At 39.3% G+C, this 17,671-nt stretch overlaps 1 long non-coding RNA gene across 1 annotated transcript; it reads left to right on the forward strand.

Moving 5' to 3' along the window:
• The first annotated feature begins 9,575 nt into the window (after positions 1-9,575).
• On the forward strand, positions 9,576-10,858 carry LOC110896586. Its single transcript, XR_002568012.2, has 3 exons — positions 9,576-9,740; positions 10,276-10,329; positions 10,591-10,858. It is a non-coding gene; the product is annotated as an uncharacterized LOC110896586 (long non-coding RNA).
• Positions 10,859-17,671: the final 6,813 nt, after the last annotated feature.

A 17,671-nucleotide genomic window follows, 5' to 3' on the forward strand; every position in this document is an offset into this window, starting at 1 on the left:
GTTCAAAATGTCAACAATGGATAAATATATCTTTAAATAACCCTACATGATGTTTATACCCTTAGACGAATGAATCATGGATCATACGAAGCTAATTGTGGAAGAAAGTGAGATATTACAAACTACAGGGGTTAAATGTGTCAACATGTTTAAAGTATACCTCTGAGTGACCTTTTAGCAAACCCGAAGCTTTGTAACGATAAATTATGCTCACTAGAATGTGTGATAAAAATTTCACAAAGTTTCGTTATCGTATGAGAAAGTTATGATAAAATTCGTATGCGAGGGGTTAAAAGCGTCAACGTTGAAATTTAAGGCCTTACGGGTGATCACAAGGTTAACCGAGGACTTAACGGAGTTTGGATAAGTCTTAAGACCCTTAAAAGTCAAGTTAAGGGGGTGAAAATGCAAAGAATAAAGTGAAAACCATGTTTAGAAGGACCATGGGCTGAAATTGCAAATAAGTGAAACTTGTGTGACCTGGACCCGACCCTCATACCAGCCACGTAAGTCCCCTATGGACCTTACGCGGGCCGCATGACCCTTACAGCATCAGAAAACACAGGCAGGTGCCTGTTAAAGCCGTTTAACCGACTTAGAAGCTTGGTTTTTAATACCTGGGGCTTGCTTGATGGTTTAGAAGGGCCTAGGGACACTTGGGATAATGAGGAATCATCCCATAGACTTATTTGTCATGATCTAATGGCATCAAAGTTCCTATATAAGAGCTCCAAACTTGCAAACTTTGAACACTTCATTTCAAAACTTTCGCAACTCTTTTTCTGGAGGTTCCTGGAGCTCAAGACCCTTCCTAGTGATCATTAGTCGTGCATAGGACCTTGCTAAGTGTCATTAACCTTCTCGAATTTAGTTTTGCTTAGTTAATTAGCTTAAAGTCAAACCGTCGTGATTAAGGTTTGACTTCGAGATTAATCAATATTTGTCCAGTCAAATCTCGAATTGAAAGTACCTATGAGTTGGTAATTATGTGGGTAATAAACCCATAAAAGGGCACCCTCTGATTCCCACTCTAACTAGGTCAATTGTCGGGTCAAAGCTAATTATAAAAAGTCAACAGAAAGCTTATTTTGGTATAAATGCATAATTAGCAATGTAGAAGCTATGCAACCTGTTTTGTCATTAATATAACTTGGTAATTAATGTAAGAACATGTCTAAACATGTTCAACTCAACAATTTTCTGTTTAAGCTCGGTTCGGAACCGAAAGTCGCAAAAGTAGACTTTTACTTTGACTTTCAGTTCTGACTCATTAGAGCATGGTTTAGAAATGCCTTAGAACCTTATTAGGACCAGGTTACATGTTAGTATAACCCTCTGTGATTATACAACTTGGTTCATTAGTTATTCGATTCATATGCATGTTTCCGTTAAATGCTTAAATATTGACTATTATGCCCTTTTGACCTTAAAACATGATTTTTGAAAATATAAAAGAATAGAAACCTTAGTTACTCATTTATAGACTTGTCCCTAAAATATGACATCAGTTTGAGGTCTAGATTAAGAGTTATGCTCATTAGCGTAAATGAAAAACCTTTTTATTAATTAAACGGCATAATTAGCATATAGCCTATCTAAACCCAATTTTTGATACCAAACCTTTTTACCTAATGATATAAAATAATATTTTGGAATTTTTGAAGATTTTTATTTATTTTTAGGCTGAGCATAACATAGGGTTCTAAGCTTGATTCGGTTATTGTCGGTTTTGCCCTTTCGGCCTATAAAATGAGTTTTACAAATCCTTTTGGTACCAAACCTTCTTCTACTGATCCAATATGATAAATAGAATATTTTAAGCCTTCTGGAATAATAAAAATATCAGCTTTTCTTATAAAACCCAGAAATCGCTTAAAATCGCCTTTTTAAGCATTTTTAATGCATAGTATGTATTAAAACTATTTTAAACATATAAGGTTTGATGCCTACTGATATTTTCAGGAAATTTTTATATTTTAACAGTAAGCAAAAGCTTTAAACTCAGATTTCCAGTTTTGACCTTTTTAGCTTATGTGAAATTACCAAAATGCCCCTACGGTGCATAGTTTGGTTATAAATGATAAAATTCACTGTTAGGAAACTTTATTTGTAAGTATTGAAGAAAATCTCAATCAACTGGATCTCTGAAGAGATAACAGTCCTGAAAATCATAACAAGAAGAAGAAGATCAGATGGGACAACCGAAATGCAAAGCATCTACTTCAAAGAATCACAAGTTGATCAAGAGTTGATTTGGATTATCAGAGAAGGTCATTTCTGATGGATCTGATGATATTTCTGATGAAATATCATCAGTTTCTGACGATTCTGATCATCAGACTTTCTGATGATATGTTCACCAGAATTTCTGATGAAGTGGTTTATCAGAAATTCTGATGAAAACCCCACTTGTCTAAAATCACAACTCTATCCTGCCACCAATGACTGAAGCATGACATTATTGGTTATCATGATTACAAATGCAACTTGAATGTTGGATTCAATGAATATGTCAAATTGCTACTTTATGCAGGACTTATTGCATGAATAAACAATTATTTATTCATGTACACAGCCGTCTATAAATAGAAGGCTCGGGAGGCAGAAGATAATTGAGTTTGAAGCTTATCATTCACATACAAACACCCAAACTCCACTGCTCTTCTCACCCACAGAATTCAAGATTCATTTGTATTAGATAATAATCTTACAATCAACTTGTTAAACTATTTTGTTTCAAAGTGATATAAACTTGATAATTCTGTAGGTCTTGTTTCTTGAAAGTCTGATTTCTATTTCCGCACATCTTTTTCACATATACTGAAATCACTTGCCATATTACGTAAAAAGAAGTTGTTAAGGCCAAAACTGGGTCCAACATTCACATATATGTAATACCCTACTGTTATAACTTATTAAATTAAATACTATTACTGATTATATCAGACCTGTAACTCAGTTTGATATTTAAACTCTTTTATAACCTTTAAAATGACCAAAATACCCCTACGGGGCATAGTTTGAGTTTAAAATCGTTTTGGGCATAATAGAAGATATGTGACACCCCGTTGAAACACTCTAGCTTGACAGTGGCTGCCTTAACTTTCGGGACGAAAGTTCTTAAAACTTGGGGATAATGTGACACTCTAGGTTTTTCCGAACGAACATTTTGTATTATCATTGTGTATATATATATTATTAAATGGAAACGTGACTTTTTGCATGATATGTGTTGTATGTATGTATTATATATACTTTTTTTATGCGAATATACTAGTGAGTCGAGACCATGACTCGAGACCACTCGGTCTCGAGTGGGCCACTCGGTCTCGAGTGGGCCGTAACCGGTTTGGGTCGAAACCCCTAAGCCTATTTTGAAACCTTATATAAAATCCCAAACTTTCCCCACTTCCTTCATTTTACACAAACACACAAACACTCCTTTTCTCTCTCACTAGAAAACCCTCAACAACACCACTTTCTCTTCCAAAAATTCTCGGTTCAAGCTTGGAATCAAACCGACAACAACAAGAAACACGGTCAAGATCATCATCACTCGGACACTTCATTTTCTCGGTTCCTTTCCTTCGTTTCGGCACCTTCTTCACAACCGGTTAGTAATGTAGAATGTGTAGATCATATGTGTTTGATGAACTAAAAGAATAATAGTTAGAAATCTTTTGCATGATTTGTATGAATTGTGAATGGTTGTGGGTGTATGAACCTTTCCATGTTGATGTCTTGCAAAATGATCAAAATAAATAAAAGAATGATATTTTAGGAATGTTTAAACCAATCAAGTCATGTTTAAAGTTACAAAATGTATGTTTCTTTGTTCTTGCATGATGATCTTGTTAAAATATGTGATTTTGGTTCATAAAAATGTATGATCATGTTAAAGTGAAAACCCTAAAATGATGAACTTGTTATGAACATGATTGCATGATAGTTGAATATGTGAAAACCCTTATGATTTGATCCATAATTGATTAATAGATAGTTTGGGTAAGTTGTTAGTTAAATCCTATTGGTTGTTTCCTGATTTGGGCCTGATGCTTAGTACCATTAGGCTGACTATATCTGAATCTGCACGTGAACAAGACAAGGACAGCATTGCGACTCGAAACCACAACGGTTGCGACTCGAGACCACAGCGTGACAACTCGAGACCGCAACGGTTGCGACTCGAAACCACAACGGTTGCGACTCGAGACCACAGCGTGACAACTCGAGTCCGCAACGGTTGCGACTCGAGACCAGACTCGGAACCTCTGAGGTTGCGAGTCAAGCCTGCACCACTCGAAACCAGCCAGCACAAGTCGAGACCTCCTGGTTGCGACTCGAGACCACCTTGTTGCGACTGGGCTGTCCACTTTGGTTATTGGGCCATAATGTGTTTAATATGGGCTACCTGTTGACTGGACTATGTGTTGCTGTTTGATTGTGTAAATATTAGGGCCGGCCCAATAACCCCATGTCTGTTTGTATGCATGCTACGTATTAGTTATGTGTAAATTATACGTGATTGCTTGTACACCAAACCTGACCTACTGGTGACCAGGCTAGGACGTGGTGACCAGCGTGTTTGACAAAGTAACCTAATCTGCCGAGCAACCCAAGGTGAGTTCACACACTAAAAGCATGCGTCCCGTGGAGGGACACGGACAAACTACCAACTTTGGGAAAAACACTTTTGAACCATTACTTCCGGGGGAAATCAGAATGGGTAACTACTATCTCCGGGGGAGATACGTTTGGATATTATTTATAAATCACAACTAGCCATGCTAAACGAAACTCTATCACTTTAAGTCCCTGCTTACAGTACCGATTAATCACCGGGGGCGAACGGGTTATTAGTTGATAGCGCTATTAGGTTTGACAACCTCACACCGTGACCGGGGGAGATCGGGCGTGAACTAGTAGACCTTGCAACTTGGTCAATGACGATAGACATTGACTCGGGGCACAACAACTTTCCGTCAACAGTTTCGGTATCTACAGTTTAGTGAGCTTACAGATGGGGTAGCTCCCCACAACGTGATTATAAATGCTTTATCTAAACAACTTAAGTTCTTGGTAAACTAAAACTGGACAACTAGTGAACTCACTCAGCATTATTGTTGACCCCTTACTGCATGCTTTGCAGGTAACTAGTGACTGAGGAGCTGCTGCTTGGGGATGTGTAGTGTTCGTCAAAACCCGTGTGTTGGGTTTACTTATCTTGAACTAAGAACTATCTTTAAAACTATTTGGTTTTTGCTTCCGCTGTTTTGTTAAACTAATTATCGAACTTAAACTACGATGTTGCTAACTACTTTGGATAGCAAATATTTCTACTATTAATCAATGCTCAGTATAATTGGTGGCTGGATCCTGGTCGGTCACGCCTCCAAGCGGTGGTGTTCCGCATGTGGTTTTTGGGGGTGTGACAAGATATCTTACTGATGTCACAACATATCTAAGGCATATTAACTTAGGAAACTTGCATATGACTCATTTGGTTACTCGTTACGCATTTTCGCATTCGGATCGGCTTATGTGACTAGTTTGCATAAATTAGCCGAAACGGGTCAAACCTTATCATTTTCATCTCAAAATCCAGAATGTGTTTAGTTTACCCATATTAAACAAGTATCCAAGCTTGTCGGGTCTAAACCACATTCTAATCCGGTCCTCGCTTAATCATGCGTTTCGGACCGTATCTTATTTTAAAACTAACCGGTCTAAGTCTAGGCTTAATTAAAGACCCGTTAGGATTCTAATAGGTTATTAAAAACCTTCGTTCCAGATTAGGAGCCCAGTAAAAGCTACGTGCACTTGCTGTATTTGATTTATACTTTGCTCAGGTAAATACTCTTAACTTATTTTCCCTATACGGGCTTGGGATACGGTATTATAATAATACCGCTTGGTCGGGTATGTAGTCATTTAAATCGGATTGTGATTAATGCATTTACATATCTCGTTTAATCTGTATTATTTGGTGTATGGCCTTTGGGGGTTAAATGACCATGTCCCGGATATCCTTGGCATCATTCAAAGAAATGGCCACGACCTAAGCACGGGGTGTAGGCGTACACCTGGCAGTTGCATTATGTAAAAACTGGTAATCCACTTAAAGGAATCAACCTTGTGGGCATTATACCTGTGGCGTGTCAGTTAATCTTGTTCGGCCCTACAAACCGGCCCTAATGGACGACAAATAAGTAAAACTGTATACAAGATTATTTTAAAATAATTGTCCCAAGTTATAGAAGATATTTTTGCCTAAGTGCATGCAAATAAATTTTCAAACTCTTTTCAAAATGAGTCAGTTAAGTTGTATTTACCAGTGTAAACTGACGTATTTTCCAAAAAGGCTAACTGCAGATACTCTACGTAATAGGCTGGCTACTCCAGGCATCAATAATCAAGTCTCGCAAGCTCTAGATGTTAAAGTCTGTTGAACAATTTCCTTTTTCTTTCGATCCACCTGTGGATCATTTTCAACTATCTTGTGATACTTAATATTACAATTTATTCGGTTGAAATGAATCTATCTTTTGCTTCCGCTGTGCATTTAAATTTGTGTTGTTTGACTATGACGATATCAACTACGTCACGATACTCCCCACCGGGCCCACCGGTAATACGTGGAAATATTGGGGTGTGACAGGTTGGTATCAGAGCCAACACTGAGTGAATTAAACACTAGCCTTTTGTGTTTAATCTCAGTTACACAGTTGCACATTCTCGAGTCTAGACAAAGAAAATAGGACTAATCCTAATTCGTTTTATTTTGTCCTTTAATTGTTTCCTTTGTTATTTTTCTGTTTAGCCCCTGCATGGGCAAGACATTTCAGTTAGAAGTCTCGTTTAGGGCAACCATGTACTTGTTTAAATTTTAATGGAACGGTTAGATTTAAAATAACAATCCTATTATAAGATCCACCATTATAATAAAATGGCAAAAATCTGAAAAGGACAAGACCTAGCCATGTGTCACCTTAAGACAGGGCCAAGATGGTAGTTCCACAATTAGATTCAGATCCTTGTTAATATCTCAAATTAGGATTGTTCTGCGTTTAAGTATTATAAAGAATCTTAAAGGTAAAACCTAGTCTATATGTCGTTGCAGACATGGCCAAGATGGTAAAACCTATTCAAAAGATTCAAATCCTTGTTAACATCTGAAAACATGTTAGCATTCTTGATAAAATGTGATTCGATAAAATCGCATAAGTCATTCTTAATTTAGATTACTCCATTTTTCCTTATTAAAATAATCATCCCTTAAAGATGAAGTGCCTACGGGCTATAATTAACATCCTTTGAGACTAAAGACAGTGGTAGCCTACAACTCCCTGTCAAGAAAAGGTAATGAACTTTGATTCAAACCTTAATGCCTCGATTCCATAAAATCTGGGCTTATAAGCTAAACTTGTCTACGTGACTAGGGCTTTTGTGCTAGTATTAACTTATAATTTAGGGTTATGATAAAGATCCTGAATAATTATATATTTCACAAATTAACTAAAATGGCTATTAAAAACCATGGTTAATAAATCGTCAAGAACGATAAAATTGTATAAGCTTCTATATAAACCTTGTCTTTATTTAATTTTATGTAGCAATTAAGCTACATGACTAGATCGGAGGAAGTAAACAGTCATCCCGTGGAAAACCACGATAATGATAGGATCAATATAACAAGAGAAGAGCTTCGTACGCTGATTGACACTGCTGTATCTAAGGCAGTAGACCGACAGTTCAGGGAATCTAGTGGAACTCATAGTAGAACCTCATCGGTACCCCACTCTAAATCTGTCCCTAAGACTCATTCAGAAGCCCACAGCAAGCCATCCTCTACCCAACCTAAACCCAAGAAAGAGGATGTTCAACATTCCTCAAACCAACACAGTGTTCCATCCAAGAGGATAGTGTTCGATGATGAACCGCGTACCAAGTCTTGTACCTATAATGTCACACCCCGATTTCCACACGTTTCACCGGTGGGCCCGGTGGGGGATTACTGTGACCTAGTTGGCAACAATATAGTCAAACCACACAATATTTAAATGCACAGCGGAAGCATAAAGATAGATATATTTCAACCATCGAATGTAATATCCAAGTATCACGAGTAGTCGAAATAAATCCACAGGGGATCAAAATAAAATAGAAATATTGTTCAACAGATAGTGGCATCCCAAGCTTGCGAGACTCTAATGATGCTAAGGAGTGGCCAGCCTATTTCATGTAGAACCTGTATTTAATCTTTTTGAGGAAAATACGTCAGTTTACACTGGTAAATACATTCAACCGACACTTTTGTAAAAGGTCTAATAAAATTGATTTGAATGCACAAGGCACAAACTCTTTATAACTTGGGATAATTAATCAATTAAATCTTGTAAAAGAATTACATGTTCACTATGCGTTCAGTCGCCCGGGTCATGCCGAGTTTAAGGTTAATAGACACGCCACATAGCATAAAGCCGTGGCGGGAAAACCAACGGTTATACCTTTATAAATATAGACACATTGTCGGGTGTACGCCTACACCCGCGTGTCAAGGTCGTGGCCATTTCGTAAAATACTGCCAAGGATATCCGGGACATGGTCATTAAGCTCCCAAAGGCGTAAAGCCAACAAAACCAATTTTTAAACGGGTCACATTGATAATACCCAACTACTAATGAGTTAGGGTCAATTGCCCGACCAAGCGGTTTTTATATACCGTAACCCAAGCCCGTATAACGGAAAATAAGTTAAGAGTATTTACCTGAGCAAGTAATAACCTCAACAAACAAATGCAAGTATCTTTTACTGGTCTCCTATTAAGAGTCCTATGCACGACCAGGGATGAGTAATAAAGACACTTGAGCTCCAGAATTGATCAGAAGTGTTGTTTGAAGGTGTCAAGAACTTGTTGTAACAAAGTGGCCTTTTATAGTGTTCATAAGTCCTTAGATCTTTGACATCAAGTGCTACAAGTGTTCTTAGATCATCAACATGTGTCCCTGAGTGCTAGGGGTCGCTTAGGGGGCGCCCATGCTCTTGCAATAATGATATAAGTCGGTTAAAACACTCAACAGTGCTTCTGTCCGAATTTTCTGCATCTGGGAGGCTGACGCGGCCCGCGTAAATGATCATTCAACTTTTACGCGGCCCGCCTGAATCTCAATGTCAGAGCCCATATCTTTACTGTCAGCGCGGCCCGCGTAAGACCCTTTGCTACTTTTACGCGGCCCGCCTAAGACCTGTTAACAAGATTTTCAAATCTTTTTCATTATTGCAGTTGGCCTTTGGCGGTTCGAAGGGGTAACTTTGCACTTTTGTAACGCCCCAAAATTATGGTTAAGTGCTTTCATGTTTTATATAATATGCAAAAAAAAATAAATAAATAAGTTATAGTTTGTATAACCCTAGTATGAGAATAATTGTAACAAGATTAATAACTACAAGAGTATGTACTAAATTATTATGTGAGAAATAACCAAATAGAAAAGAAATAAGAGCTAATTGTAAACATTACAAGTGGAAGGGGCTAAAAATGACAAGGATGAAAGGTGGGTTATGGAGATAAAAATTAAAATAGGCACACACCCACACATTAGATGTGTGTGTCGCCAGGAGATCAAGAGAAGAAGGGGAAACCCTTTTTACTTCTAAAATTCAGCAATTAAAGGAAGAAATTGAAGCTAATCACCTGCATGTTCACCCCAACCTAACCATCTTAGTATTCTTAACATAAGGTATGTTGAAATTTGCAATTTGATGATCATGAATGAAATGGGTTTTGAATAAATCCATGGGATTGTATGGAATTAGGATGAATAAGGGTTAGGAACATCTCATAGATCATGAATTAAACTTGAATTAGACTAATTTGATGGGTAAAAGTGAAAACCCATTTTTAGTAAAAGTGTTATGATATGAAACATGAAATTTGGTGTAAACTAGTATGGTGATGTTCATATGGTAAACTTATAATGAATCATTGTTAAGAGAATTCAAGCTAGGATGATGGTTGTATGATGTTTTGACTAAATTTGATATTGTTAATGTTATTGACATGAATGGGTTATAATATGCATAAGATACTTGTACTCTATGTTAAATTATTACTACGCACGCCAAGTGTTTGCTAAAATGCTTGAATGAAACGGTTGTAGGATTTTACAATGTTAAATGGTTAGAATTGAGAAATTGTTGTGTGTTGATGAAAATAAGTTGATAATGGAATGAAAAGAATGACATGAGCTTAAAGTATGTAATTTTGGATTGTAGGGATTAAAGAAGAAAGCTCAAGTCATTCCGGAACGCAAACAAACCACAACAAAGGTAAGTTTTCTCGCTTACGAAATGTTATTAGTATGCACAATTATAAATAATATCTTTGTACATGTTGAGATCGTATACTTGTAATGAGTTAGTTAAGGACGAAATGTGATAAGAATGTGAATTGAGTTAGTAGAAGTGATTATGTATCAAGTTAAGAAATTCATGTTTGGAAGAAGGTTTATACGCTCTTCGAAGTTGACTAGTAAATGGATGTTGAATAAACTTGTATTTTAAATTGTCTAACGGAACGGTTGTATGTAGGTAAAGGAACTTGTTAGCGGCGCTACTTGGATCGAACACACTCATGATGCACGCTTCCGCGAAGATCCTAGTTTGGTTTAAATTTTTGGGTTAAACATTTTTGTTAAAACGGGTCTTTTGTATGTAAGTTAACCCGGTAGCGGTTAGATGTTAACTTGTAGTTAAAGACGGGGTTAATAACTTGTAAAACATGTGTGGTATGAACTCTTTTATAACTATTTTACTTAGTTAAAATGAAGTTGAATGCAGAATTTTGCTTATAAAATTATTCGACCCGTTTGGTATTTTTGTCTAATGAAGCTCGTTTGTCCCTTTTCAAAGTTTAGACGTTACAACTTTGGGCCTCTTTTATTTACGTATAAGGGCCTCGTGAATTTTACCCGCGCCTTTAAGTCCTCGGTTAGTTTATTACTACTCGGAAAGTCCTAACTTTCAATGTTGACGCTTTTAACCCCTCACATACAAATCTGGTCATAACTTTCTCATTTTAAAACGGAACCTTGCGAAATTTATATCGTACATTCTAGTGAGCGTAATTTACTGTTACAAAGTCTCGGGTTTGTTAAAGGGTCACTCAGAGGTATAACTTAAACATGTTGACACATTTGACCCCTGTAGTTTGTAATCTCTCACTTTCTTCCACATTTCGTTCCGTACGATCCATGATTTATTCGTTTGAAGGTACGAGCATCATTTAGGGTTACTGTAGAGTATATTTATCCCTTGTTGACATTTTGAACCCTCGGATTCACATACTTTCAATGTTTGTCAACTTTAGTCCTTATTTAGTATCTATTACCACGTGTAAACTCATGACACGTGTCAATACATTATAGGACGCAAATTTTCGAGGTGTTACATCCTCACCCCCTTAAAAGAAATCTCGACCTCGAGATTTATTGAAATAAATGAGGGTACATTTCTTGCATCGTGGATTCTACTTCCCACGTGTACTCGGGACCTCTACGGGCATCCCATTTTACCTTCACAATCGGTATATACTTCCTGCGAAGTTTCTTAACCTGTCGATCCTCGATCGACACAGGTTTTTCAACGAACTTTAAGCTCTCATCAATGTGTACATCTGTATGCGGTATAACTAGTGATTCATCAGCGAAACACTTCTTCAGATTACAGATGTGGAACACATTGTGGATACCACTAAGCTCTTCCGGTAAGTTTAATTTATAGGCAACCGATCCGACACGTTCGATTACCTCGAAGGGTCTAATATATCTCGGGCTTAACTTGCCTTACTTACCGAATCGCATCACCCCCTTCCAGGGTGATACCTTAAGCAACACTTTGTCGCCTACTTCGAAATTGAAAGGCTTACGCTTCAAATCTGTGTAGCTTTTCTGCCTATCTCGGGCAGCTTTCAATCGATCGCGAATTTGGACAATCTTGTCCGTTGTTTCAAATATTATATCAGGTCCTGTCATCTGGACATCTCCAACTTCTGCCCAACAAACGGGCGTTCTACGCTTTCTACCATATAGGGCTTCAAAAGGTGCAGCCTTAATGCTCGTATGGTAGCTGTTGTTGTATGAGAACTCGACTAATGGTAGGTGGTTATCCCAATTACCACCTAAGTCGATCGCACATGCACGAAGCATGTCTTCCAACGTTTGGATTGTACGCTCACTCTGTCCATCTGTCTGAGGGTGGTAAGCCGTACTAAAGTTTAAACGTGTGCCCAAGGATTGTTGGAAACTTTTCCAGAAGTGTGAAGTGTACTTGGTATCTCTATCAGAGATAATAGACACAGGCACGCCATGAAGGGCTACAATCTTATCTACAAACAACTGAGCTAACATATCGGAGCTATGAGTCTCCTTTATGGGTAGGAAATGTGCTGACTTAGTCAGTCTATCAACTATTACCCATATCGTATCGTTTCCCTTCTTTGTCTTTGGCAACTTGGTGATGAAATCCATCGTCACCATTTCCCACTTCCACTCGGGAAGTTCAGGCTGTTGTAGCAAGCCTGACGGCTTTTGATGTTCAGCTTTTACTTAAGCACAAGTCAAACACTTTGCTACATAGGTGGCTATAGACTTCTTCAAGCCTATCCACCAAAAGTTTGCCTTCAAATCCTGGTACATCTTGTCCGCTCCAGGATGAACGGAATATCTGGAACTGTGGGCTTCCTGAAGGATAACGTCCCGAAGACCTCCATAAACAGGAACCCATATCCTTCCATTCAATCTCAGAATTCCGTCTTTGCCATAGGATAACTGTTCTTCAGTTACTCCTAGCTTTTCGTTAGGATAGTTAGCTTCTAACACAGCTTCCTTCTGTGCAGCTAACAATCGTTCATTCAGACTGTTCTTGATTTCAATGCTCTTAGCATTGATCCTTATTGGTTTCACTCTTTCTTTTCTGCTCAAGGCATCTGCGAATACGTTGGCCTTGCCTGGATGGTATCTTATTTCACAGTCATAATCGTTCAGAGTTTCCATCCAACGTCGCTGCCTCATATTCAAATCTTTCTGATTGAACAGGTGCTGGAGGCTCTTGTGATCAGAATAGCTCACGAATTTAATGCCATATAAATAGTGCCTCCATAGTTTTAGTGCAAATACAACGGCACCCAACTCCAAGTCATGGGTGGTGTAATTCTTTTCATGCACCTTCAACTGTCGTGAAGCATAGGCAATAACCTTGCCTTTCTGCATAAGCACACAACCCATCCCGGTGTGTGATGCATCACAATACGCTACAAATTCTTCCATTCCGTCCGGCAATGTCAACACAGGAGCATTGCTTAGTTTCTGTTTAAGGATGTCAAAAGCTTCTTGCTGTTTAGGGCCCCAATTAAACTTTATATTCTTTCTAGTTAAAGAAGTTAGGGGTGCAGCAATCCTTGAGAAATTTTCGATGAAGCGTCTGTAGTATCCTGCTAGACCTAGGAAACTGCGAATCTCCGTAGACGTCTTCGGCTCCTGCCAATTAATGACGGCTTCAACCTTGGCGGGATCCACTTGGATACCATGCTCACTGACTACATGTCCAAGGAATTGGACTTCTCGTAGCCAAAATTCACATTTAGAGAATTTGGCATAAAGCTTTTCTTGATGAAGCAGTTTAAGAATACATCGAAGGTGCTTCTCGTGGTCAGCTTGACTTTTTGAGTATATGAGAATGTCATCGATGAAGACAATGACAAATTTATCCAAATAAGGCTTACAAACGCGATTCATGAGATCCATGAACGCGGCAGGTGCATTAGTGAGCCCAAAAGGCATCACTAAGAACTCGAAATGACCATAACGAGTCCTAAATGCAGTCTTGTGCACATCTTTGTCCTTGACCTTCAATTGATGGTAGCATGACCTTAGATCAATCTTGGAAAAGTAGCTCGCTCCTTGCAATTGATCAAACAGATCGTCGATCCTGGGCAAAGGATACCTATTCTTGATTGTAACCTTATTAAGTTCACGGTAATCGATGCATAGACGCATCGAACCATCTTTCTTTTTGACGAACAAGATTGGTGCTCCCCATGGAGACGAACTGGGTCTAACAAAACCTTTGGCTAGCAGATCATCTAGCTGCGTCCTCAATTCTTTCATTTCCGTGGGTGCCAATCTATAAGGTGCTCTTGCGATAGGCGCTGCTCCTGGAATGATGTCAATACTGAATTCTACTTGCCTATCTGGTGGCAAACCAGGCAGTTCTTCCGGGAAAACTTCAGGATAGTCAGAGATAACTGGAATGTCTTCAATCTTGGGTTTCTCCTCACCAATAGTCACCTGTGCCATATAAATGACACATCCCTTCTTCAAACATCTGGATGCCTTTAGCATAGACACTTGTGCAGGCAATCCATGCCGAGTATCTCCCTGAATGGTAAGTGGTTCTCCAGACGAAGTCTTGATCACCACTTGTTTCTTGTTGCACACAATTTGGGCTTGGTTATGCGATAACCAATACATACCCAACACTATGTCGAAACCAGCTAGTTTAAAGGGTAGCAGGGATAAAGGAAATGAGTGGTTCCTAATGGATATAACACATCCATCTAAGACAGTTGAGACTGTTTCCACAGTCCCATCAGCTAACTCTACCTCATAATTCATACTCAAGGCTTTAACAGGCAATTTTAATAACTCGCAAAACTTACTATCCACAAAGGATTTATCTGCTCCAGAATCAAATAATACTCTTGCGAATACATCATTAATGAGAAATGTACCGGTTATGACGTTGTCGTTCTGGATAGCCTCTTGAACATTCATCTGGAAGACCCTGGCATTGGTCTTTTTCCCTTCTTCAGCCTTCTTCACTATCTTTGGGCAGTTAGTCTTGATGTGCCCTTTTTCGTTGCAACTATAACAAGTTGCATCCTTGAGTTTCTTGCACTCAAGTGTCCTATGCTCAGAGGACTTGCAAATCCCACATGCCTTCGGCTGGGATTTCTGTTCATACCTGCACCTTCCGAAATGGTGCTTCTTGCAAACATTGCACTTGGGCCTATCGCCCGACTGTCGGTCATTCTTCTTGGTCTTTGACCCCTTCTTGTGGTCACGATTTCCCCGATGCTTCTTGTTTAACCTACGTGAATCATCATCTTCACGTTTCCTCTTCTCAGTGTTAGCATTTCGCAATGATCTCTGTCTCACTGCATCCAGTGTAAGAGACAGAGATATACCTGCTACGGATCTAAATGTAGCAGGCCTAGAAGCCTTCATGCTAGCTTTGATCTCCGGGGCCAGACCCCCGATGAAACACGCGATCCGTTTAGGTTCCGGGGTCACGAGGTACGGAACCAATCTTGACAGGGTGTTGAAACTTGTGAGATAAGCCTGGCAGTCCAGGTTCTTCATGACCAGTGATAGGAAATCAGATTCTATCTTCTCGACCTCGTGTTGAGGGCAGTAGTTTTCTTTGATGAGAGCAACAAATTGCTCCCATGACATGCTGTACAAAACAGCCTTTCCTGAGGCTTGAACCAATGAACTCCACCACGCTAGGGCTTCACCCTTAAATGACTGGGATACAAACTTCACCACATCCCTCTCAGCACAACCACTTATGTCCACAACAGTGTCCATTTCGTCCAGCCAGGTCATGCAATCCACAGCGCCTTTTTCCCCAGTAAAATCTCGGGGTTTGCAGGAAACAAAATACTTATACGTGCAACCCTTGGCGCGAGGTGCATTATCGAACACTATCTTCTTAGGACGGGCACTATTCTCATTTGATGAATGACGATCATCATCCTTCTTAGGTTTAGAGGGTGGTGTGCTATGAGATTCAGAATGGGTTCTTGGTTTAGAGTGTGGTGCAGATCGGGTCCTGCTTCGAGACTCGCTATACTCTTCATATTGTCGTTCTAAGGTCGTCTTAACAGCGTCGTCTACCAAAGCTTTTAATTCAGCGCCCGTTATATTAATTTGGGCGTTATCATTGTCATTCTCCTTTGGATGACTATTATTCTCCTCCGAGTTAGCCATTGTAAACTTGATCTGCTACAGAAGATAATGACAAAATTTTATTTAGGAGTTTATCATGGAATTGTCTTTTATGGCAATTCATTAACCATGATAAACATAGACCATATTTGGTTAATTTGTTACTCACTTTTATTTAGGATTTGAACATAACTTATCCTAATTACAACAATATTGTTAGTGGCACAGAAGCCTAGTCATAGGGACATTTTTATATTATAAGCCAGGATTTCAGAGAATCAAGGCATGGAGGTTTGAACATAGTTCCTTACCTTTCTGACAGAGAGTCATAGACTACAGCTGTCCTTTGTCTTATATGACAATGAGTATAGCCCGTAGGCACTACATCTCTAATGGATGTTTGATAAGTGATCATCTTTCTTGATGATATAAACCCATGATCTATAAATCATTAATTTAGGTTTTGGGATCCTTAGAAGGATCCTTGTGTAAGATGACACGTGTGATTTTTAACGAATCACGTCTGCCAGGAGGGTTAACATGTTTACAGCGGTTAATCGGAATCTGAATCCTTTAATCAGGTCTTACCATCTGGGTCGGGTCTTATAACGACACCAGGCTAGGTTTCACCACTAAGATTCTTTATTTAATACTTGGTTGGCAGATTTATTTAAAAGGAATGATTTTTTGATTTATTTATTTCGTATAATTATGCATATGATGACAGAGATGAAATTTATAAACTTAACATTCCAATAAATATAAAAAGTTACACATTGCCCTGAACGGGACTTTTAAAAGACGAAATACCTACACAGAGGTTATACAGAAAACAAGTCCTCGCAGGGACTAAATACTAGGATAGATGTCCGCACAGGGACTGAAAGATAAGTCCACGCAGGGACTGAAAGGCAATAAATGTCCACACAGGGACTAAAACAAATAAATGTCCACACAGGGACTTGATTAAAATAGGAAATACAGTAATACATCTAGAGACTAATGATCTCGCTTCTTCTTCCCTTTTAACAGGTTTGCTAGGCCTTTAAGGAATCCAGGATTGTTCTTGCTCAAAGTCTCGTTCTACCCTATTTAAACGGTGAAGGATTTCTTCCTGCTCCGGTGGGGAAAAACGTGGCTGCTGTGACGGTTGTTGAACCGGAGGTCTAGCAAGTGCTGAATACCCATGAGCTGCGTATCCCAATCCCCAAGGATTTCCATAAGGTCCTTCGGGATGGAGGGTGTTGTAATTGGCCGCTACCAAGTATGGGTCGGCATCTGCGTAATTATAGTGGGTGTGAGTCGGCAACTCAAATGGGTTATATGCTGTGGATCCAACGTATGCTGGTATCGGGTTATCATAGCCAAATGGTGGCGGAGGTGGCGCAACTGGTGCGGAATTCACCTCTGCAGGGTGGCTCGAAGGTTCACCCATTTGTGGGTCTTCTGGCAGTGGCGGAAAATGACTGCCACTGGAGTGTCGAGGGGTGCTGAAATGAAAATCCCCTCTTCGTGCGGATATCCGCGCGCCTGATCTCCTACGCCTTGGCGGATCCGGAGGTGCCTGTTGAACTGGTGGTGGTGGAGGCGGTGGCGTAACTGCCACGAAACACGAATCCTCGGAAGGATCCTGTTACTGTTGATGTTGCTGGTGAGGTGAAGAA

The sequence above is a fragment of the Helianthus annuus genome, chromosome 12 (genome assembly GCF_002127325.2).
Source record: "Helianthus annuus cultivar XRQ/B chromosome 12, HanXRQr2.0-SUNRISE, whole genome shotgun sequence".
Lineage (NCBI taxonomy): Eukaryota > Viridiplantae > Streptophyta > Magnoliopsida > Asterales > Asteraceae > Helianthus > Helianthus annuus.